This window comes from Ambystoma mexicanum, chromosome 6q (assembly GCF_040938575.1).
Source record: "Ambystoma mexicanum isolate Mex_15411 chromosome 6q, UKY_AmexF1_1, whole genome shotgun sequence".
Classification (NCBI taxonomy): Eukaryota; Metazoa; Chordata; class Amphibia; order Caudata; family Ambystomatidae; genus Ambystoma; species Ambystoma mexicanum.
This window is the reverse complement of record NC_090937.1, coordinates 1,155,275,101-1,155,298,425: the sequence shown is the minus strand read 5'-3', so window position 1 is coordinate 1,155,298,425 and position 23,325 is coordinate 1,155,275,101. Positions and strand designations below refer to the sequence as shown.

Here is a 23,325-nt window from a genome sequence, read left to right as displayed (position 1 = left end):
AATTATTTCTTGAATTGAAATTGAGATAAAGTACTGTGATTTGTGTGTTTCCCCAATTTATTGGTGTAACAAGTGGTTGATTGTGAGCCACAAAGTAGGTGGCGGGTGTAGTTGGTGTGATTTTCCTGAACATCTAATTCAAATAAACATAAATATATTTCCTGTACAGCAAGCTGGTTCTTGGCTCATTGGTAGCTCAGGGGGAGGGATCCAAGGGTTATTAGATGGATTGGAGATAGGGCTGATGAAATAATCCATTTAACAGTTTGTTACGTGGCACCTTGAGTGGGGAGGAAATAAACTCCCATTGTTGAGGGTGGCCTGTCAATAAACTAGTTACACCGGTCTCGTTCCTGGCTCATTGGTGGCACAGGGGGAGGGATCCAAGGGGCATGATATGAATCTGAAATAAGGCTGAACAAAGAATCCATTAAACGGTTTGTTGTGTGACACCTTTTTTGGGGAGGGAAGGAACTCCATGTGTTGAGGGTGGCCTCTCAATAAACCATTACAAATTGTGTGCTTGTGTCGGTATTTGGCTGGCTAGTTTTGACTCATGGCCAATTAATTGTCACACCCTAAACATTCTGATGTAATTGCATTAAGGTGGATGAAAGTGCTTTGATAAAGTGCCTCGAGGACTTGATCCTGAGTTCCAGGGGGTGTAATAGGTAAAAGATTAAGATTGAGTAGTACTGACATACGATTTGGCATTGATTATCGAAAGCTCATAGGATTAGAGTGTAGGGTGGTTTTGTTACTGTGAAGAAAAGTACAGGGTTGCAAAAACATTTAAAAAAAAAAGATTGCCATTGAAGTTGGTGATGCCAGGAAACATCTCCTCACCAAACTTTTCATTTGTGGAGAGTGGACAGAGGCAAAGGAGGGGAGCTGGCACACTAAAATGATGCAACAGATTACCACAGAAGCTATTGACATTTGGCTTGACGATGGGAGATTACACAAAGCGTTAGAGGAGTTTTACATGACCTAAACTACATGTGAGGAACAAATTGAAATGCTCAGCTCACAGCTAATTTACATTTCTATTTGCAATTAGATGTTGACTGGTTGCAAATAAAAGAGACCAGTGTCTTGAAACAAACTGAGGCCCTAAAAAAAGGCTCCACACTCATGTGAGGTAATGAACGAGAAATTGCAACAGAGCCACATTTTGGACCTGAACTATGGAAGTCTCATAGAACAACCCCAAGATTAGTTAAATACCCATTTGGGACAAGACACCTATAGGGAGAGTGCAGAAACTGTAAACCACATTCAAGGTAAATTGAATAAATCAGACTGTTCATGGAAGTGCAATGCTGAATGAAATAGTGGCCTCCAAGCAAATCATCAAGGAACTAAAATGTGAAAATAACCAGCTAATTATAAAAGGGATTGACTCTCAGAATGAATTTCACCAATTGCACTAAGATTAAAGGCTTTAAAACAACAGAAAGTGCAAGAAAAAGAACACTTACAGCAGAATAGAGTCCTGTTACAAAAAGTAAATCAATTAAAGATGGATATAGAAAAGGGTGAGCCTGGGTGCCAGAAACTCACCAAGGTGAGAGATGAAAATAGGGAGCTTCTAGAGCATTTGAGGCTCACAGAAGTTGACCGATTGCTGGCAGCCCATGATTTAGATTCTCAGGAGAAAGAAGTAGTAGGTCTCACAGAGAAGCACCTGGAGCAGGCACACATTTTACAACCAGCTCAGAGCGAGCACGAAGCCCTCTGGGAAAAGGTTCAGCCAGTGATGAATAGATTGGCGGGGCAAGGCAGAACACATGAAGCCATCCAACCACCAGTGCCAGTGCTAAAAGTTCAGCTCTTCGGCTATTAGAATGAAATTTGCACAGAGAAAGGCAAGAGTGAAGAATTAAATGACGAAATTAGGAAATATAGACAGGCATTGAGACACCCTGATCAGTCAGGGTATGGGGTTGGGCCTTCTGATCAAGAAGAGACTCACATCCCATCAGGGATCTCAGGCCAGGCATCCACAATTTCCCATACACAAAGGGGGAACCTCATACCGACTCCCCATAGATATTTTCATGGCAGCTTCATTCAATTATAAAATTTCTATTGCCCAGGCGAAAAAAGACAACTTCAATGACCGCATAGCAAAAGCCAACTCCATTACTAAAGGGTCATTCAACATCCTTAAAGAAATGGAATCGCCATCCCCCTATTACAGGACTCCTGTATCAAAGATACCACTTGGTGTACCAGTATACAAATTGCATTGCAAGACAAAATCACTCTGTTACTGAACAAAATATCCATCACAACAACTCTCATAGATAATGCCTTACTGCAGGACATACCTACTGTCCTCACCTCTAATCTAACACCATTTAACTTCAAACCTCTACCAACTAAAGAAGTAGAGCTGATCATACGCAAACTTAAATCATCAAATTGCAAGGGTGATGTATACCCAGCCACTCCCATCAAGGAAACAGCCATCAAACTCGCTCCCTTTATTACCGCTTTCATTAATGCCTCATTCGACAAGAGTATGATCCCCACCAATTTGAAAGACGCCTGGGTACTCCCGTTACTAAAAACACCTACGATGGATCCAAACAACCCATCCAATTACAGACCTATCATGACTGTCCCTTTTTTTACTGAAAATATTGGACCGTGCAGCATACCTCCAAATTCAGCAATGCTTGGAAACTAATAACCTATTGGGACTAATACAATCAGGCTTCAGACCTAGACATGGGATGGAAACGGCACTTATTGACCTCAAGACTCAAACTCAATAATTAAAAGATAAAGGGAAATCTGCATTACTGCTTCTACTTGACCTATCCATGGCATTTGATTTAGTGAACCATGAAATCCTCTGCAAACATTGATCATCTGCTGCACACTTCTCAGACCAAGCAAATTCATGGATCAAATCCTTCCTTAGCAACAGATCCATGAGGGTCTTTGCACCATCTGCATCAGCTGATCCTACACCAGTCACCTGTGGAGTCCCCCAAGGATCTTGCGTGTCCCCAACGCTCTACAACGTATTCACCAAACCTCTATTTGATATTGTAGACTATCTGGGTGTCACGTATACCAACTATTTGGACGACACTCAGATACTCATTCCCATTACTGGTGATTACGATATAGACAGTAAAACATTAAATGACATCTACAGTACTATACAAATTTGGATCGCTAAATACAGTTTATGTCTAAACGACGATAAAACTGAACTACTCCTACTCGGTTCTACCACTGAACTAAACAAACTCGAAACAACATTCAAAACTTTCAACATTGACGGCAATACTATTAAAGTTGATAACAATGTGAAAACTTTAGGCATCTATATCGACTCCACTCTATCGCTCACAAGAAAAACAAATGCTTTAGCGTCAGCTACATCGTACACGTGTAAGCTCATCACAGCCTGTTGCTCCTACCTCTCACCGATCAATTGCATAACCGTATTAGAGTATTAGTACTATCGAAGCTAGACTACTGCAACGCCCTCTACTTGGGAACCTCACAATACAATATTAATAAAATGCAAACCAACCAAACCAATGCAGTCAGAGCTGCGTGTAACATCCCTAGGAAACATTACATCACCACAGCCAGACAAAACTTAAATTGGCTGAGTATTAAACAAAGAATAGATTTTAAATCACTCTCACTAACACACAGATGTCTCCATAAACAGGCTCCAATTTACATATGTGATACTTTCACACAGCATTCGTCATTACGACCTACAAGAACAGCACAATCTCATTCTGTTGTAATACCACGGTTTAACCAACAACGAGCGGGTGGGGTTAGCTTCCCTGTCTTGGCAGCTAAGAAAGGGAATTCATTACCCAGTACCATAAGAGCAGAACCATCTTTCATTGTATTCCGTAATAAGGTTAAAGACTGGCTCTGTGAGCAGGACCACCTTGTATAGGTTGGCAATCTTATCTACTCTAGTCATATACTTGCATCGATGTATGTTCTTTACTCCTGTGTGTACATTTGATTTCTCACTTTATTGACTGTATATTTTGCAGCGTCATGTGGAAAAATTGTAGATATGCAAATTGTAAAAACTATGTAATTATGATAACTATGTATTGTAAGAATAGCGCTCAGTTGCCCCAGGGCTTGATGCGCTCTACAAATAAACAAAATACAGAGAACAGGGGAATATGATGCAGTGGGACTTACCCAGGCTTAGCCCAACTGATCCAGAAGGCCAGTCCTTGTCTGATATGGATGAAATTCATCTGTACCACACAGACAGGAGGCCGTAGAGTGTTTTCTTGGAGACTAAAAGGAATACTGTTTGTAATTCAGACAATGCAAACTCTCATGAGGAGAAAGTCAGGGAGTTAGATTGGCTGAGGATGAGACTACAAAGAGACCACCTTGTCCGCTTCGCTGAAGGAGAAAAGCCAGACCTTCAGCCCAGGAAGAGCATTCTAAAAACCTCTGTACATTCAGGGGAAGGGGGGGAAGGGGGGAAGGAGGGGAATTCCCCAAACTCCATGGAAGGAGGGAGGATGAAACTCTGTTCTATCCTGGGCCTAAAATTAACTACAGGGAGGGTGCCTGAGAGATCACTTTGGTCTAGACGAGAAGAATCCAGACCCTGTGGTTCTGGGAGAAATTCCTAGTCACATAGAGATAGGGAGTGCCTAGAAGACAGGGAAGGCAATACCAGTAGCATTTCTGAGTAGGAAGGGACACCAATCCCAGCCCAATCGAATGGTAGTCGGGCAGGAGCCCAGAACAATGATCCCTCAGACCACTTATGTAAGCCCTAGGTACCTGGGTACCAAGGCAATCCTGGGATAGGTTACAGTTACACAGCCCAGTGGTGGGAACCAATCAGGTAAGTACTGCCTGGGAAACTTCCCTCTGGAGAGAAGTATCACTCCACTTCCCACGCTGAACTTTTTCCCCAGACATCCCCGAAACAAAACGTCAAAATAATCCTCCTCTCTCTCCCCAATTCCAGGACAATAGATCCCTGAACCCAGGAGAAGGGAGATTTGAGATGGAAAATTATGAGGTAAATTTCCAGTACCCGAGCGAATCCAGGTGAAGGCACAGTTACCCTTTTCGGGAGCAGCAGAGGTATGATTCGAAACCTCCCTACAACCCAGAAACAATCTTGCAGCTCGAGCGACAGGTCCAGCAACTAACCAACAACCTAGGGCGCATGCTGAGGGCTCAATCCAACCCTAAACCTAGCCCTGCTTCCCAGAACCTCCCAACACCCAGGGCTAATAGGGGTGGGGGAATGATGGGAGGAAACCTCCGACAAACCACAGGTTCCTGAGGAGCGGGCCCGGGTGGAGGGGAGATGCAAAGCCTGAGAGGAAGCTTCCTTTCTCACCCTGACAACCCCTAGAAACCTCTCAGTCTGAAAGTGACTCTTCTTCCTCCAAAAAGTTAGAACCCAAAGAGAAAAGGGTAAGGAGGAGAGACCAAAGAAGAACTGACTCGTGGAGAAACTGAAGATTATCCCCTTTTGAAAGAGAAGAGTCCCTGGAGGACTCAGCTAAGCGGAGCTCATCTTTCTGAAATGGGTGGATCCCTCCCAAAGAACAATGGAGCCCTCAAAACCTTGAGTGGGACAGGGTAGGTATGGAGACAGACCCACAACAAGAAACTATTCAGCCCCAAAAACATGAGCCAGACAGAATAGAAATGGCGGAGGTGTCCTTTCTCCAAACAGGCTCTGAGAACTGCCTCCAGGTAAAGGGGGACAGCAAAGAATTGGGGGTGAAAGAATTTTCACCAAACCTGCCCATTGTTAATTGCAGAATTTGCTTTACAGATTCCCGATCTCCGACACAGAAAATCACCCAAGATCACACAGTGTCGGAGTTGAATATTAAGAAAATAACCGCTGGGCTGACAAATGACACCCTTTCTTTGCACCCTGGAGGAGAAAGAAGGCTGATTCTATGCACCAGTCAGGGTGCAGGCTCAGTATGAATGATCAGCTCTGGTGGACACTGGATCCCAGGCCACCCTCCTGTCCAAAAAGGCCTTTGACCAACTAAAGTCAGGATGGGGGAGGGCCACCAAATTCCCCTCATGCTACTTCCCGGACAACTCCAACATTTTTTAATGGAATGACATTTCCATCAAAGGGACTGCAGATCTGGAAATAAATATTGGACAACCTTGATTAAAACATCAAGTGATAGTCGTTGCTCCAGGTGGCACAACTAGTTTGCTGGGAAATGATCTTCTGAGGAGGTTATCCCCTCTGATAGACTATGTAAACAAGGTCCTATGGACCCAGAATAAACAGCCTATAAAATGTAAAATGAGTACCAATTATGTAAGCATGAATGACACATGTAATTTAATTGATCAACATTCTGAGAATGTAGAATTCCATATCCAGTATAACCAAGTCCAAGACATCACTGTCACCTTTGTAGGAGAACAAACTGGTGATGGAAACCCTTCTCCATTCTTGAAAATCAACCTTCTTCCCAGTTTTAAGTGCCAATCCACAATGGAAGGACAGTTATATACCAGTCCAAAATCAGAAGAAACCTTGAGTCCCGTGAAACCAGACAAGGAAGAACGTGCTCAGTCTGACGGGCATTCAGAAAAAGGGTGAACAGTTGTTTTTCCCAATTCAATTAAATGAGGGGGAGGGGCAGAGTATCCCTGAATAATGGAAGGAGCTTCATCAGCAAATGATTATTCAGAAAACTCCCAAAGGATCAGACCATACCCACATTCAAATTGAGTGACAAATGGGAAGTAGGTCTGGAAACCCCAAATTCCAAACCTCTCCTCCCTAGCAGGTGTATGGTATACATTTCCATTGGCACCAAAAGCATAGAGCATCATTGTTGGGTCATCAGAGATGTCGTTTCTGCCTTTTATCTGTGCAGTGACATTCTCAATTGTTTTGCAATCAATTTTCACCTAATTAATAATAAAGCCTGGTCCTGACGGGGGGGATAACCCCATGGGCTTCGACAACACCGAAAAAGCTTTCCGGTCAGCTCAATTGCTGCCTTATGCCTTTGAAGCTCAAGTGCAAGAACAGGTTACCATCCCAGGACAGGTTTGACAATTTACTCTTCCCCTAAAAATTAAGCGAGGACCAAACCTCAAACATCAGGACACCTACATTTAAATTTAAATTCCCATCTCCAACAACAAGGTTTGTATTTAAACCTGAAATATCTAGTAGACCTAGAACACAACACCATTAGAATATTTGTGGAAAACAGCGTCCCTCGTAGTATAACTTTGGGCGCAGACACCTTTATTGGAATGGCGGTTGATGCCGAACATCATTTCATTGATTTAGATAATGAAATCATGGGACCAATCCCAAATGACTGTTTCGACATCAGCAACGGTATTCCTACAGAAAGATTTTAACTAGGCATGCTGGGAATTTCTTGGTGTACTCTTCCTGCTCCTATTGGGTAGAAGAGGTGACCTGTGACATCAAGAGGGGGGAGGTAGTGTTCAGAGTTCTACTTCAACTCCCTGGAACCTCCTGTTCAGGTCAACACCACCAAAAGAGATCTCACCACAGAACTGGAGGATACCACTGAAATTGCCAAGTCTGAGGTCTTTCTCGGTTTCAAGCAGATGGTTGAGGAAAGGATCAATTTTTCTGATGCCTGTGAGACTGGGGAGCAAAGACAAAAGCTGAAACCGGTCTTCCTCAGATTCTAAGATATCTTTTCAATGGACTCATATGACTGCGGATGCACATCCATTCATTCAACCACCATACCCATGGACCCTGAAAAGGCTCCAGCATTTGTGAAACAATACCGGTTACCTCTCGCGTCCATGGGGTCACTTGTGGAGATCATTTAGAACTTAGAATCCTGTGGGATAATTTGTCCGATACACAATACCTTCTACAGCCCGGTACTGGGGATTCTCAAACCAAATGGCCAATGGAACATATGTGCGGACCTGAGGGCGCTGAACAAACTGGTCCACATGTCAAGGTGGCCACTTCCCTACATCAGGGGTTGGCACAGATCCAAGGGTCAAAGGTGTATACCACCATTGACCTGACCAACAGCTGCTGGACAGTATCCGTGAGTAGGGAAGACCAGTAGAAGCTTGCCTTCACCTTCGGGGGGCAGCAATACACGTGGACCTGGACCGCCTTAGGATACATCAACTCCAACAATTAGTTCAACATCTTTCTACATAAGGCCATGCCTGACTTGGGTGAAAGGGGAAACTTGGCCTTTGTAGATGATGTTCTGATCAAGAGCTCAACTGAGGGGGAACATGTAGCGGAAATCCACTATGTTCTGACCTCGTTGCAGAAACCTGGAGCAAAACTGTCCTTTCAGAGGGCAAAGTGGTGTAAGAACCGAGTGAATATTTTAGGGCACAAGCTCACCCCTGAGGATCGTAATCCCCAGGAAAAGAAGGTGGATGCCTTATTGAAATTAAAAGACCCTACTACTCTGCGAGAATCAAGAAGCCTTCTTGGACTCACTAATTATAGTCAGAGGTTCATTGAAGACTACGCAGAGGCCACTCATCCTCTGGTCCATCTATTAAAGGCCAGAGTCAAGTGGGAATTGGGGCCAGAATAATCTGAGGCACTTGAACAACTGAAAATAAGCCTTTCCCAGGCTCCTTGTTTGGCCTAGCCCATAACGAACAAGGAGTTCTTCTTGGAGACAGGGTTTCTCAGATACTTGCCTAACAGTGGTGTTGCATAAAAAGCATCACAAGGTCAACAAAGTCATCTTGTATGCAAGCAAGACTTTTTCCTCTGTGGAGGAAAAATTCAATGACTGCGAGAAGGCACTCATGGCAACTGTGTGGGCATTGAAAAGTTACCGCCCATTCATCCAGGGGGAGCACATAATTGTCGAGACTCCTCACCAACCCTTGCAATATCTCCAAAGTAACAGAATTCAGGTGGGGAACGTTAGTAATTCCAGAAATTACTTCCTCATTTCTGTCCATGCAAGGCTTTTCTTTGGAGGTCAGATTTGGCCAAAACAAGAAGAATCCCCTAGCTCAAGGTTTTTAAAGACTTGCATGATTGTGTTCAAGAAAACTGTCTCGAGGACGAGAGTCTAATGACCAACAACAACATGGAGACTTACTAAACTTACCCACACGTGTCTGGGATATCCACAGTTTATGTGGATGGGTGCTCCTACCATGTTGATAAAAGGGGAAAAAGAAATAGTGGCTGTCATTGGGAATGCCTGGGTGAATGTGTCACAATTTATTGGGCGGACACTCTCATCTCAGGGCGTTCCTCCCCAGCCAAGCCAGGTGGCATACATCAAAGCGCTTTGCAGATTCAACTTTAGTGAGGCCTCAAACCTATGTCATACCATGCAGCAAATACCATCTTTACCACCAATGAGCTAGGAACCAGGCCAGTGTATAGTAAGAATATATATTTATTTATGGTTAGACAAAAAATAATAGGACCGTCACCAAGACATCAGCCACCAATGCCGTGGCACTACACAATATCATAATTTCAAATACTTGGACCAATTGACTGACATATATTTCTACTGGACCTTCAGATACTACAACACACAGGTAAAATTTAGAGATGTGCAGACATCACTTTACATCAGATTTCTTGCAATTGAACCAACAAAACAATATAACTCACACAGTGATTGCTTAGTCTGTTCAAGCTCTTTTCTCCCAAGAACCCCCCACCCCCGCACCCTCAGGCATCAGTTATATATGACCCCTTAATTTGAAGGCAAGGAACAGGGAGTGGGAATACAATGGGAACATCATTTTGGCTTTTTATTAGAAAAGAAGAGTTTGAGGAAATAAACACAATGGGAAAATCGTTTTGGGCTTTTTATTTGAAAGGCAAAGTTTGGGAAAGGAACTCAGTGGAAAAATCGTTTTGGGCTTTTTATATGAATAAAATGCAGAGCCTTGTGATTCTGATTTGGGATGCAATTGAAAAGGGAAATGTCGCTTTGCACACTCTACAGTCACTTGAATGGCAGAGTTTTAAGGTTACTTATTTTGGGGGTGTGGACACCCCCCTTTGATAAGGAAGACAAGGGTTTCAGAAAGGTAGAGGCATCCACGTGCTTTATTATATATACTGGCTCTAATACACTGGGCAAGAACTTTGTTAGGTTTGAACTCTTACAACACTCATCCCGTGGTTTTTCTATATGGTAATTCATTGATTTAACTTTAATTCGAGGCGCTAAATAACTACACAGTTTCAGCCTCCCCCACAAGTTAATGGAATGGAATAAGGCAGGCAGTTCCCCATTCAATTTAAATGGATAGGGTGGGTTTCAATGAGGAATTAATTTGAGTTATATTTAATAAATTGTACCAAGGTCTCCCCAATTAGACCCCTCTACCCGCAATGCGAGATGGAGATTAAGGCTTGCAGATCCCCCCCACAATTTTGTTGGCATTTGGAGGAATCTACTTACATGGGAGGCCTTGGGTATGGGGCATCCAGAGAAACAGCAGTGCTCCTCTAAGGACAGCACAGATCTGGTCAAAGACTTCAGTCTAGGATAGTCCCCAGCAACCCAGTCCTCCTCTGGCCCCTCAAATGGCAGGCCCAGCTAGCTTCTAAGTTTCCCAGTCTCACATGCAAGGTTTAAGGCCTTTCCAGGTAACAAGCTGTTCTCCTGACAAGGTTTACCCTGATGGCCTGGGTAGCTCTCATTGCCTCTCTGCTAGTTGTTCCTCGCAAAGGTACAGAATCAGGCTACCTCCAGGAATAGAGGGGAAAAGTCAATCCAAAAAGTCACTCACAGATTGAAAACTGTTCTCTTATAGGGCTGGTGACACTCCATTAATATCATAGTTCCCACGATACGGATTGGCTAGCTCCCTCCGTCTCACCCCTCAATACACCCACTGCCTGCTAATAGGACAAGGAGTTAGGAAGTGTGGATGATGGAGGCTGAGGGAGAAGAAAGATTCATCATCCCAAAAGGACAAGTGGTTTTAACTTTTAGTGTTCCTAAAAATCGCACAACATGGCAGTTACCCTAATTTTTCAGATAACTGCAGGCACATGTATATATTTGAGTTCTATATTTTATGGTGAGTCAGAAAATACTAATCTTATTGCAGCACACCCTTCCTGAGAGGAGCTACCATTTTCTTTTTCATTTGCTCCTGAGCTGAAATAGTGAAACATCTAGCACTTCAAGTTTCAAATATTAATTTCCCTCTCTAGCACCACCCCAAATTTCCATTTCCTCGGAATTATGAGAAGGCTGGAATCATTCTTCTCCTCATAACTCACATTTTATACATCACACCGAATTCATATCTATATGGTACCGACAGGCTTCTTATCTGCTTTAACATGGGTCTGAGATGAGCTCACTGGGACACACAATGCTCTTTCTATTAAGGAAAATGTAATCCTATGTTAATCAGCCAATGCTACACATATGCCGATCTGTTTCAACATAGCCCCAACCTTTTCTAAGTTTCATTTCACTTCTGTCACATGACATGAACATCTGTTTATCAGCAGGGCCATTTTTTTACATGATTTGAAGATCCATTAGTGGCTGTCATGACCACACACAACACACCCTCAGGATTCAGCAGTCAGAAGCGTAGAGACATGGGGGGAAGGGTGGAAGACCTTAGTTGCTGTCTGGCGTAAGCACTCCATGGCCAGTGTAGGCGCACCATGCAAACATGAGCCTACCCCCTCCAAGATGGCAACCAGTGGTGGATGCAACCTGAAACCCAGCATGGCCCACAGGCTTCTCCAATATCTCGGGCTCTGCGGTCTAGACATCAAGGGAGTGGCCTGGGAGTATAAAGACCGCGCCCAGAGCCTCACCCAGTGCTTTACGTTAGTTCTGCTGACAGTAGCAGTAGTTTAACGTTTACCACTTCTGCTAGCCCAGTGTCTCAGCACTGCCTGGAGCACTTACCAGGCCTCTGTATCCTCGCAATCATCAGTCTCCTATCCTGCAAGAGAAAATCACAGTAAGGGGATTGCTCATCCTTGTAAATGCTGCACACACTACCAGTTCATCCCAAGTGCGCTTCCGGCTTACCTGATATTTACCATCACGTCTTCAGTCCACCGCAGCTGTTATGTTGTTTGGGTCCTCTCCACTTGCCAGAGTTACTCACCAGGATGTACATACTTTGCTGGCTGCCGGACCTCAGCACCTGCGACAGAAGAAAGGAAAAGAGACATTAGGAAAGACTGGACCGTGCTGCCACGCACCACACTGTTCAGCAAGACTAAGACCCATGAAAAGCTGAAAACTGCTGCTTGCACCTTGAATCCCTGAACTCAGGGTACAACAAGCATCTCAAACACTAAGAGGGCTCCCTGCCCCAGCACCATGCGAGTCGCAGCTGGACTGCATACCACCAGTGAAGGAACTGGTCCTAGGTGCCTTTCCATTTGCACACATGTGTGACCATCACAAAACCAGAGGTACGCCCAGCCTTCCAATCATTCTTGTGAAACTAGTGGGTATTGTGGAGGGGAGGAGGTGTGACTACATAGTGATTTATCCATTGCCTTGCTCCTGGGTCCTACACCCAACCCATCCATCCATCGTGGGGACACAGCACATCCATCGCTGGGGACCAACTTTCCAGGCCCTCCTGCCGCACAGTGCACAAGGTTTAGTCATACCACATTGTGTTACTTTGGGGATGGAGCTAATTAGAGCACACAGCCATCCACCAGAAGATCAAATGCTTCTGCAGGGCACCAGTGGCTCTGCAGGCTATTTCTTGAGGTCGAGCCAGCCCTAAAAAGGTCATTTCTGTTGCCCACTAATGCATAGTAAATGGGGAGGCCTGGCCTTAAAGGTAATTTCTGCTGGCCGGTTTATCTATCCCTCCACAATTCTGATCTAATTCAATGTATTTCTTAGCATTTAACTGAACAACAGAGCTTTTTCTCCTAGAGGGCCTCCATCCAAAGGTGTGGAGGTCACAGTTTGAGATACACGGCAGTTCAGTGGGAGAAGCAGCAGCAGCCAGTTACATGCATAATTCTGAGAAAAATAGCATTTTAAATTAAAGAGATGTTTACATGTAACATTTTACATTGCCTATGGGTCTTCTGCTGGTTTGGGTCTTCTGCTGGTTGAAAAGACATGAGTGTTCCTCTTAACTTGTCCACACATAGGCTATTATTTAACATTGGAAACCAGTGTACCTTTTTAAAACAAAGTTGGCCTTATTTAAATATCAGTTCATTAGTGGTATGTAAGTGTCTTTCTCCGTGTCAAATGAAATATGTCACTTGGCTCCACTTTTAAATATTAGGTACAAGTCCTCCTTTTTTTTTTTTCAAAGACACAGCATTTCAATGAATCGTTTCTCATGTGTACTGCTCCAGTTTTGAATCCGTCAAAGGGTGCCTTTTGCCAGTTTACACAAAGTCAGCATCTGCAGCACCCCATGTATTTACCCATTCGTTGGGCTTATCCAGCAGTTTTAAGCTCTCGGGAAGATTCCCTTTCACATGAGCGCCTGTCCATTTTAGTAGAGTTGAACCAGGCCTATTTCTTTTTTTTCACTAGGCCTTATGTCGGAAATCGCTGTTTTGTACTGACTTTTTATATTTCAATGGGACTCTACATTAGCCAGCTTCACTCTCACAATAGGGGCCTCACATGACATCTCCTTCTCTGTCACTCTGGGGCTGTATTTTCACCCCATAAACGATAACCTGGAACCCTCTGCTGGTTACAAAATAGGACCCCGAAGTAGTCAGGTTGTAGAGTTGATGGCCGTTTATCAAGTCATCCTCACTGCAGTGCACCACCAACTGTGGTCATAATCACTGACTCTGATTATGTCAGGAATGGGATTCTGGCACACCTGATTAATTGGAAGAAGCCAGGCATGCTTTGTGCCAACAAGTCATTAAAGCACTCCAAATTGATCCAGTCAATTGATTATCTTGTGACCTCCAATGAGATGACTATCTATTGGAAGAAAAGAAGTCATTCTAAAATAGAAGGGCCACATAAGACTGGGAATGACCTGGCTGACCAGCTGGCTAAAACCAGAGCTCTACATGGGGATTTCATAAAAACAGATTCCCTGCTGCGGGAAATCCAAGTGGCCGCTGTCAACAGGTCACAAACTCATGCTAACATCAAATCTTGACTGCCCAGTGGAGTAGAAATAACCCAGATGCAGATTTGATCACTGTACAGAAAGAGGACCAGCTCATTTTATCGACCCGTTGAAGACCCTGTGAGTTTCCCTCTAACAGAGTCGGATTATGACAGTAAAGAGGAGGTTTTCCAAGATGTTCCGGGTCCAAGACAGTTTGTTGGTAAGGAGAGCCCTAGCTGGCTGTGACCAGTGGGTAGTACCTACCTCATTCTGAAGCCTGATGTTGAACCACACCCATGCCGTGCCCACTGCCAGTCATAGGGGGTTTCACACGACATTAGAAATCTTGCACAAGGTTGCCTACTGGCCACACATGGGCCAGGACCTCAAAAATTACCTAAAGGGATGTCTTGTGTGTGCTCAAATTGAACCCGGTTCACTCACACACAGAGCTCCCCTACAAAAAAGGGGAATGACACTGCCTTGATCAGATTTGCAAGTCGATGTGATCGGGCCAGTGATTCGCTCCTCTAAAGGAAACAAGTACATGTTGGCTATGACATGCTTGTTCACAAAGTGTGTAGAATGTCTTCCAGACCTGAATTATAAGGCAGAGACAGCTGCTGCATTAATGATCAACCACATCTTCTCTCGTTTCAGTGTCCCGCAAAGGAATGAGTCGGATCGAGGAAGTCATTTTACCAATGTGGTAAAGTATGAAGTACCTCCAGCACACTTTTGCTTATACACAGCGCAATTTAGAAATGTCGGCTGAAGGAATGAAGACCTATTATCATCTAAAGACCACCAAGAAAGAGGATGAAGTAGGTGACAGGATTTACCTGTACTATTTTCAGAGGAACCAGATCAAGGAGAGGACATGTCTTCCGTCTTGCTGTGGTGCCTTTGAAATTGTAGATAAAATATCACCTGTTGCCTACAAGATCTGCATCCCAAAGAACAGACAGACAAAAAATAGGTCCACATCAATCAGTTGAAAAGCTGTTATCCCCAACAAGCTTTACGACTGAATGAGTAGCCAAATGAAAGACAAGCAGATTAACCATCCGAGGAGTGAAAGGAAAGGGTGTAACCCTGGATGGAGACTTAAAACAGTGGGTAATGTAATCAAAAATTCTTTGAAAAGGCTTTATGAAGGCTGAGTGGCTTCAAAAAGAAAGTATTTCTGGGGGGGTGCTTCAGAGCTCGAGCATGATGGCCGCGGAGTGATGGCGCTCCGGTGCGGTAGAGTCTTGGCACCTTTTTACATCCAATGCCATCCTGCCTGTCTAGCTACTGCTGTTTGTATGCAGTTTTGGTGTTGGGGAGGCCGCCACATTCATAATTTCATTGGTGAAGCAGACTCGGGACTGTCAGAGATTGTGCGGATCACCTGTGGTCCAGGGGAGGGCATGCTGCGAGGATCCGACACAGGACTTCTTTGCTGTAGTGTCTTGACCCGAAGGGGGCTCTGTTGAGGAGTGGAGCTGTGGGCCACATTGGAGCAGCCTGTGAGTACACAGAACCCCCTATGGTTATGCAACTCAGCCCTTGACGACTTTGCAGACCCCGGCTGTCCGATTATATTGAGGCTGTGAAGCATTTCTTCAGGGACACGAAGGACACTGGCTGGCAAAGATATTGCTGAAGGCTGCCTTGCTCATCTGTTTAGAAATGAAATTGCAGTGACATTAGGAAGTTGCTTCCCCCACTGCATGTCTGTAAAGGGCAGCGTTGGCGGAGGAGTGCACCTACATTCTGGCCTGGCTCAAGATCTCCATCGAATGCCTCCGCTGCCACAAGCAGGGCATACATGTCTATAATTGTTCATAACAGTGACTTCTCACGTCTAATACTTCCCACATTGCACACTGATGAAACATAGATGTAATGAAGGTGTCTGACCATCGTACCTCATTCGATATGGTGGCCCCTGTGAGAGCCAGTGCCTTTGGTTCCAGATGCAGCACAGGAAATCTCTTTAGTTACCTGTTCACTGTCACGCAGGTACTTTCGCTGATCCTGGGGCTCACCTGGCATGCAATTGCCTGCACCCGACATTGCATCCGACAATGCTGAAGATTCTTGCATCGATGGTGCACCGTTTTGCCAACCATCCTGAAGGCACCCTAAGATGGAGATTCAGACCCAGCTACAAGATATTTTGGCCGAGTGAAAGTATTTAGCCAAAGGACACAAGAAACAAACAACAGCATCCAGGACATTAAAAGGGACCTGCAGGATGTCTACACCCGGCTCAATGCGCAGGTGGAAAATATTACTGACAATAAACATCGTATCAGCTTATTGGAAGATCACTATGACACGGCTGCCACGGACATAGACGGGTTAATCAAGGAGGTGCAGCACCCGGGGGCCAAACTGGAGGATCAGGAGAACTGGTCCCGGTGAAACACTCTTCGCATAGGAGGCCTACCGGTGCAAACAGAAGAGTCCGACCTGGAGACCTACATCTACGGATTCCTGCAGGGGAAGCTTCACATCCAGGATCCGAGAAACTATACCATCGAGAGAGTGCAAAGGGCACCCATCCCTAAACCCATGCGGGCCAACGCATGTGTATCATCACTATGCGCCTGCTTAACTTTCAACATAAGCTTGCAATTTTGAAGACGTACAGAGCAGTGGGGTCAGCGCGAGTGGGCATAGATGTTTAGAAGTGTAATGAGCTGCTACTGAATGCAGCCCTGCACCAGAAAATACCTCCCTTCGCTGTCTGCCAGTGGGTTTAGCACCTGAAAGGAGGCGCGCTTAAGGATCAATATGGAGACCCCTCTTTTCCCCTGACATGGAGAGTGTTGCGCCACCACAACCCACCCACACCCTAATTTTGCAGATTCAACAGCATTGAGGTGGGTCTCTTGCAAAGAAAATCTTCAATTATTTTTTCCATCGAGGTGTTCCGGTGCATGAAGGGGTTTAATCCCCTGTTTGATGCCCTAAGGGCACAGAGCACAGATACTATATAAAGTTCCTGGCCATTTGGTGCATACAGCTGTACAGACAATGGTGGAAGCCGGAAGAGGCCTGGCACTTTTTGAGGCAGTAGGACCTGGTATCAACTGACTTTAAGGTGCGCGGGCTGCCCATCCGTCTCTGCCGCAGCAACGGCAATCGGAGCCTAAAGGAAGGTGGAAGAGAGCGGGCAAGCGACAGACAGACCTGGATCGTAGGCAGGAAGGATCCGTGAAGTGAGGGCAATGGAAACTATCAAAGTGAACACCTACCTCTGCTTCTGATGGTGCCCGTCATCCATAATGCAGATATAACCTTCTCACTTGACCCCCTGTTTGGGGGGGGGCTTATGACTGTTAGATACCACCCTACACCACAGCTGTTTGGTCACGCCACTCCTAAATAATTGGCGCAGGACCAGCCATTGTGGGACATGAAGGTAGACTCTGGATGGGATGGCGCGCGGCGTACCGCGTGCAACCCTGGGCTTGTCTGAACCTCCCCCGGTTTTGTTCTGTTGTGAATTAATGATATATCAACTTTGTGAGACCACCAGTGCTCCCATGGTTTGGGCACTGGAATGCTTGGGTCACAAAGGAGGTTTTCTGACCTACCCCATTCAACCCCAGGCATGGGCTTTGTTTGTTTTGTATTGGGTTTCAGTGTTACATTCCCAATGTTTATTTGATGGTTCCGGTTGGGGGTGTTTCTCTGTTAATATTGATTTTTGGCTGACAGTACAATGACCGACACACGAGCGCATGATGGTAAGGTCCCTCCTGTATGGATGAGATGACTGCACTCATGCTGATTACATAGAACATCCAGGGGCTGGGTCATTGTATTAAGAGAAAGCAGACATTTAATTATATGTGAGATGTCCGGGTGACATCATATTTTTGCAAGAGACCCACTTCAATGCTGTTGAATCCACAAAATTGGGGGCGTGGTTGGGTTGGGGTGGCAGCACACTCTCCATTTCAGGGGAAAAGAAGGGTCTCCATATTGATCCATAAGCGCCTCCTTTCAGCTGACCACCCTCAAATCCCTTCTGGGCAAACCAAAGCTCAAAGATGCCTGGAGGCTTGCGCACAAACAGCAGAAGGACTTCACCTTCTACTCTAATCGACACTGTAGCTACTCAAGAATAGATTACTGACTGGTTCCAACCAATGCCACCTGTTTGATTCGCGAGTGTGACATCCTGGCCTCGATTCTTTCAGACCACGCACCGGTACTCCTGTTACGAATCAACTTCCGAGGCACCAGTTGTCCAGGTATGAATATCGGTTTCTAAACCATGAACCAGCCCCACACATCTAGTACACCAGAAGGGTTCTGAACAGATTGGAACACAAGTCAATTATAAACCTCCTTCTCCAATTTTGGTAACGTGGACGTAACAGCAGGCTTATATTTGCAAGGTCGTGGATCGTTGGTTAGTTGCAACACAGCGAAAATATAATTATTACCCAATGAAAAGGGACTGTCCGTTCAAGGTTGTATTAAAAATATCTACTTTTCTATTATAACAGACAGTTCTGACCCACTATAAAATACAAACCAGGCTGTAAAGGAACAGAGGACAGACAGTTGCACGAAGGAAAGGGATGCACTCTGGATACTGACGGGAGGGTAGTAGGTAAAGCATCCCAGTCTTAACTGTTTAAGATTATTTGGTTTCAGCACCAAGATATCAAGGGGTCGTAAATGTCACTAGGGGGCTTTAACAGAAGGACTAGGGGGACAGAAACACAATGTACCTGGTGCTTGAGACATTCTTGATGCTCGACAGTGTCGAGTCGGATCCAGAACGCTTTGCAGCTCCTGCGACAGAGTTCAAGGCGGAAGACAGCTGCGGTTATCAGGCAGAAGACAATTCGGGAAGCGAGGCTGGACGGACGGCTGCAGGCTGGCCTACACGATGGCTTGGGGTCAAGAATCATTGCCTCTGTGCTGGTTGGCGGATCTGGAATGCTGGTTGAGGCGTCTCAAGCGACTTCAGTGGCTGCAGCATGACAACAGTTAGTGGTGCAGCCGGTTGCGGTTCGAGAGCTCGACTGTCTCAAAAATTTCATTAAAAGAGGGATGCTGGTTGATGCTTGTGTGGCACTCCTCCTAGCTTCTTCGCAGGGCTCATGGCATGCTTTCAAGGCAGATGGCCCAAAGCTGAGGAAAGTGTTTGCAGGCAACGGCCTTGTCCTTTGTTCAGAGATTCTCTGGCACTTCCCACCTAAGAAGCTTGCTGCCAGAACAAAGCAGGGCACGCTGTGAGCTGGCTGGGCACCGGTTCTGGAGAAGATGGACGGGTCCTCTGAGTCCGGTATCTCCCTCTGTTTCCTGGGAGATGTATAGGGGAGGGATCTTGCTTCCCTCTTTGAAATACTGGCCTTCCTTCACAGGCGGAATATGTAAGGCAGACTGTACCTTCAGTCAGGGTCGATATGAGTCCTCCTTCTTACTCCTTTGAAAGTCGTCGGATGATCTGCTAAGTGAGGGATGCAGCCCTCTTTTAAAGCCAAATGGTGAGGTCAGAACCACATTTTTTATTATTTGTAATTTCTAGTTTCTTACAAACTTTTATTACAATTTTTTTACATGAACATTTCTGATTAGTCTCTTCAATATTCCACATCTTATGAGGTGCCATTTCTCAAGGTTTTAGTAGGCTTTCATTTAGTGCTTTCTCTAGAAAATTTATGACAGCACATGTCAGATGCACTGAATTCCCACCTAAGATTCGTAACCACAATTCGTCCATGCTGTCAGTAAGAGGAGCAAATTTATGTAGATGTACAGATCTTAAATCTTTAAGCAATTGACATTCGATCAATAAGTGTTTTAGCATTTCTGGAAGAATGGCACAGAACCTACATGAGGGATCCTTTACATTATCAATATGCCGGATGAAACACATTTGCCTGGTTTTATATGTATTTGTTCTTAGACGTAAAAAGCCATCTCTATAACGTCGAGATGGAAATTTGCACAAATATTTTGGCAGTTTGTCTAATTTGTTCATCATCGGCCTCAGATCCAGGGCAGTTTTTAGTTCGTGGTATTTTTCCAAATTCTCAATCCATAGCCAATGTCTCATTTTTTTCTTTGCGTATTGAGGCTGTTCTTGTAAACTTTCCATGGAGACATCGGCGACCTGCATATTTGCCTTCACTTTTTCTGACCACAATTTCTGTAAACTGTCCGTTTTCAAGTTGTTCTGTGGTCTGAATAATTTAAATGCAGGTTCGCTCTTTTCCAACGACATCTTGCGTAGCAGAGCCATCAATTTCCAAATAACAGTTCCACGCATCGGCTCCAGCCCTAGTTCATGGCGTATGACTATGATTGATAAATATTTAGGCAATCTTAGTACACGTCTCCAAAACAGACCTTCAAATTTTGCCCAGATCTTGTGGTCAATATTCCAGCCTGTCTCGGCTCCAAACGTTATAGATGGAATCACCTTTTGCATGTAAAAGGTTCGTACTGGGATCAAGGAGAATTTCCCATACTGTGAATGAATTCTGGATCCTTGGAGAGCCAAGGTTTTAATTCTTTTTCCAAGTTCAGTCACCCAGCTCCATTCTCTTATCGAGGTGCTGAAAAATATGCCCAGATAACGGATCTCATTCACTTCCTCAATCTGGGCATTATTTATTGTCCACTTGAAGTTCTTGTCTTTGTGACTCTCAACATGACCAAGTTTCATTATCTTTGTTTTCTCTACGTTGATCTTCAGATCATTTTCCACCATGTATGTTTTTAGTGTATTTAATAACCTCTGTAGACCAACTTGTGTTTTGTCGATCAATACTAGGTCGCCTGCAAAAATAAGACAATTTACCGGATTGCCATTAATTTTGGGAGGAAAGCAATGGGTTTTTGCTAGTGTTCCAGATACATCAGCGATATATAGTTTGAAAAGAATCGCTGCCAAAGGGCAGCCCTGCTTTACTCCCTTATTTGCTACAATTGGTGCAGAAAGGTCTCCGTTTTCATTTAACCTTATTCTTATCGACGTTTGGTCATGTAGAGCTTTTATGGGATTCAGAATGTTTGCTGGACAATTCCAATTCTTCAACTTCTCCCAGAGTTTTTCCCGATTGATGCCATCAAAGGCCTGCTGCATGTCGATAAATGCAAGGAACAATTTTCTTTTTCCTCGCAAGGTTTCTAACTTCAAAAGATTCAGTATGGTTAAATTGTTTTCGGTTCCAACTCCTTTCGTGAATCCAGTTTGTCTGATATCATTTAATTCAAACTCGAGGGCCCAAGTTGAGATCTTTTCTTGTAGAAAGGTTGCGAACATTTTTCCTATAGTGTCCAATAGGGCAATTGGATGATAATTTACAGGGATATCCCTGCTGCCCTTTTTGTGGATCGGAACAATTATTGCCTCAGACCAGGATGATGGAATTTTCCTGGATTTTGCTATTATCTCAAACAATTCGCCTATGAAAATGGCCCATTCACAAGGATGTTGTTTTAGCATCACATTGGAGATGCCATCCGGGCCGGCTGCTCGGGAATTTTTTAGCTTTGCTATGGCACTTACTATGTTATCTACCGTCTCCTTTGTGTGCCAGGCTACATCCACAGAGTCAATTTCCACCTCCTTAGGCTGAACATTGGATGAGAATACTTCCTGAAAGCGACACACCCATTTTGCCTCAGGTACTCCATTTGCCATTGTTGTTGCTTGATTTGAGTAACCTTGGTTTAGAATTTTCCAAATATCTCTGGTGTTGTTTGTTCTGATCAAGGAGAGCATCACCTCCCCACGTTCCTGATCTCGCTGGTGCACAAATGCCTTTAGCCAATTTCGGTACCTTTGTTTTCGTTGTTTAATTTTTTTTTCTGCACTATTGGTGCCGAATCTGATTCGTAGATCCTTTAAGTCTTTTCTCAGTTTCTTCTTTTAATTGTTCAGACTCATGCTCCACATATGTTTGTGATTTGATGCCAACAGAGGGTTTCTTGACTTTGCTATATGCTATATGCGTGAGGTCAGAACCACATTGCTGTGCCACAGGAAAGGAAAGGGGTCAAAACATATACTCCAAAGCCCCACCCATCATCCTGTCTGTTGTAGATAAGTGTCTCTCTGGTTAACTGAGCCCTCTGTGAGTCTTGATCAAAGCACAGGTCTCCCTTGAAGTTTGGGATGAGAGCAGAATTCCTGTCTCAATTAAATCACATACTTTTCCCCTCTGAAAGGGGTCCACTCTGCATTAGTTGCCCACTGTAAATGATGGACCCAGACATGCCATTCACTGCCTTTCATACAGAGTGGTGGGAACTAGCTTTAAGGTGACACTTTGCATACCAAAGAGTTGTTAGCCCCGCCTTCCTGTTGTCTGTCCTGCGACCAAGGCCCTTTAACCGGCTTTCCTCTATCAGCTCTCATCGGTATGCGCTGTAACCGGCAGTTGAGATAACAGGAAGGCAGATCCATGGAGCCTTTGATATTTTAATTAGGCTTCCCATGGCCGGAGGAAGGTGTGCCTTCCCCCGTCTTCAGAGGCTTTGATGTCCATGCGGCTGTCACATTCCAGCTGGACATGACAGGGGAGGACGGCACATGTAGGCTGTGTCTTCCCGGAGTACACGTGACTGTGTTTCGTGCTGTGAGCAGGGAAAATGTGTGTGGATTGGCCGTACACATTTTCAGTGGTTGGTCTCCCATCATTGATTTTCATTTTCAAAACAATCAGAAAAGCCAGGCGAGTACACACTCCCAGTGCGGATGGTCCAATTCCTCACAACTCCTGCGTATTGAGTTGCCTGATGTTCTGCGCAAGAGGCCCCTGTGGTGACTGAACTCACGAGCCCTGGTGTTCCCTGACTTTCATGCACACTTGGTGGGGGATGCCAAACTGTTTTGGTAAATTAATATGTCCCCTGAGCATTCTGAGCTCAACTGCTGGGACGCTTTCAAGGCTTATATGCAGGGGCAGTGTATTTCGAGATGCACAGACAAATCAAAGATCCTGGGTAGAGCGCAAATCTCAGTTGAGGGTTGACATATTAGCCTCTTAGAAACAAAATAAATGCAGTCATGAATCACAAACATACAGACACCTTCTCAAACTTTGGGCGGAACTGTGGCAAGTGTCCTCCGCTCGTGTCTAAAAATAAGTTACGAGCTGGTAACAAATATACTTTTTAGAGGGAGATGGTGCTCGCCCTGCATAATAGGCAAATTGCACAAATCATTGACTCAATCTGTGATTTGGGCAGGACCTTATTAACGGGCGA

At 44.7% G+C, this 23,325-nt stretch overlaps 1 long non-coding RNA gene across 1 annotated transcript in view; it reads right to left on the bottom strand.

Annotated features, from left to right (window-relative positions):
* Nucleotides 1-23,325, bottom strand: part of LOC138516539 (uncharacterized) — a 203,757-nt gene that overhangs the window by 52,560 nt on the left and 127,872 nt on the right. Inside the window, exons 2-3 of the long non-coding RNA XR_011282283.1 lie at nt 12,054-12,171; nt 11,928-11,964 (exon numbers count right to left, since the gene is read on the bottom strand). This is a non-coding gene — a long non-coding RNA (uncharacterized lncRNA). The remainder of the gene's footprint in view (nt 1-11,927; nt 11,965-12,053; nt 12,172-23,325) is intronic.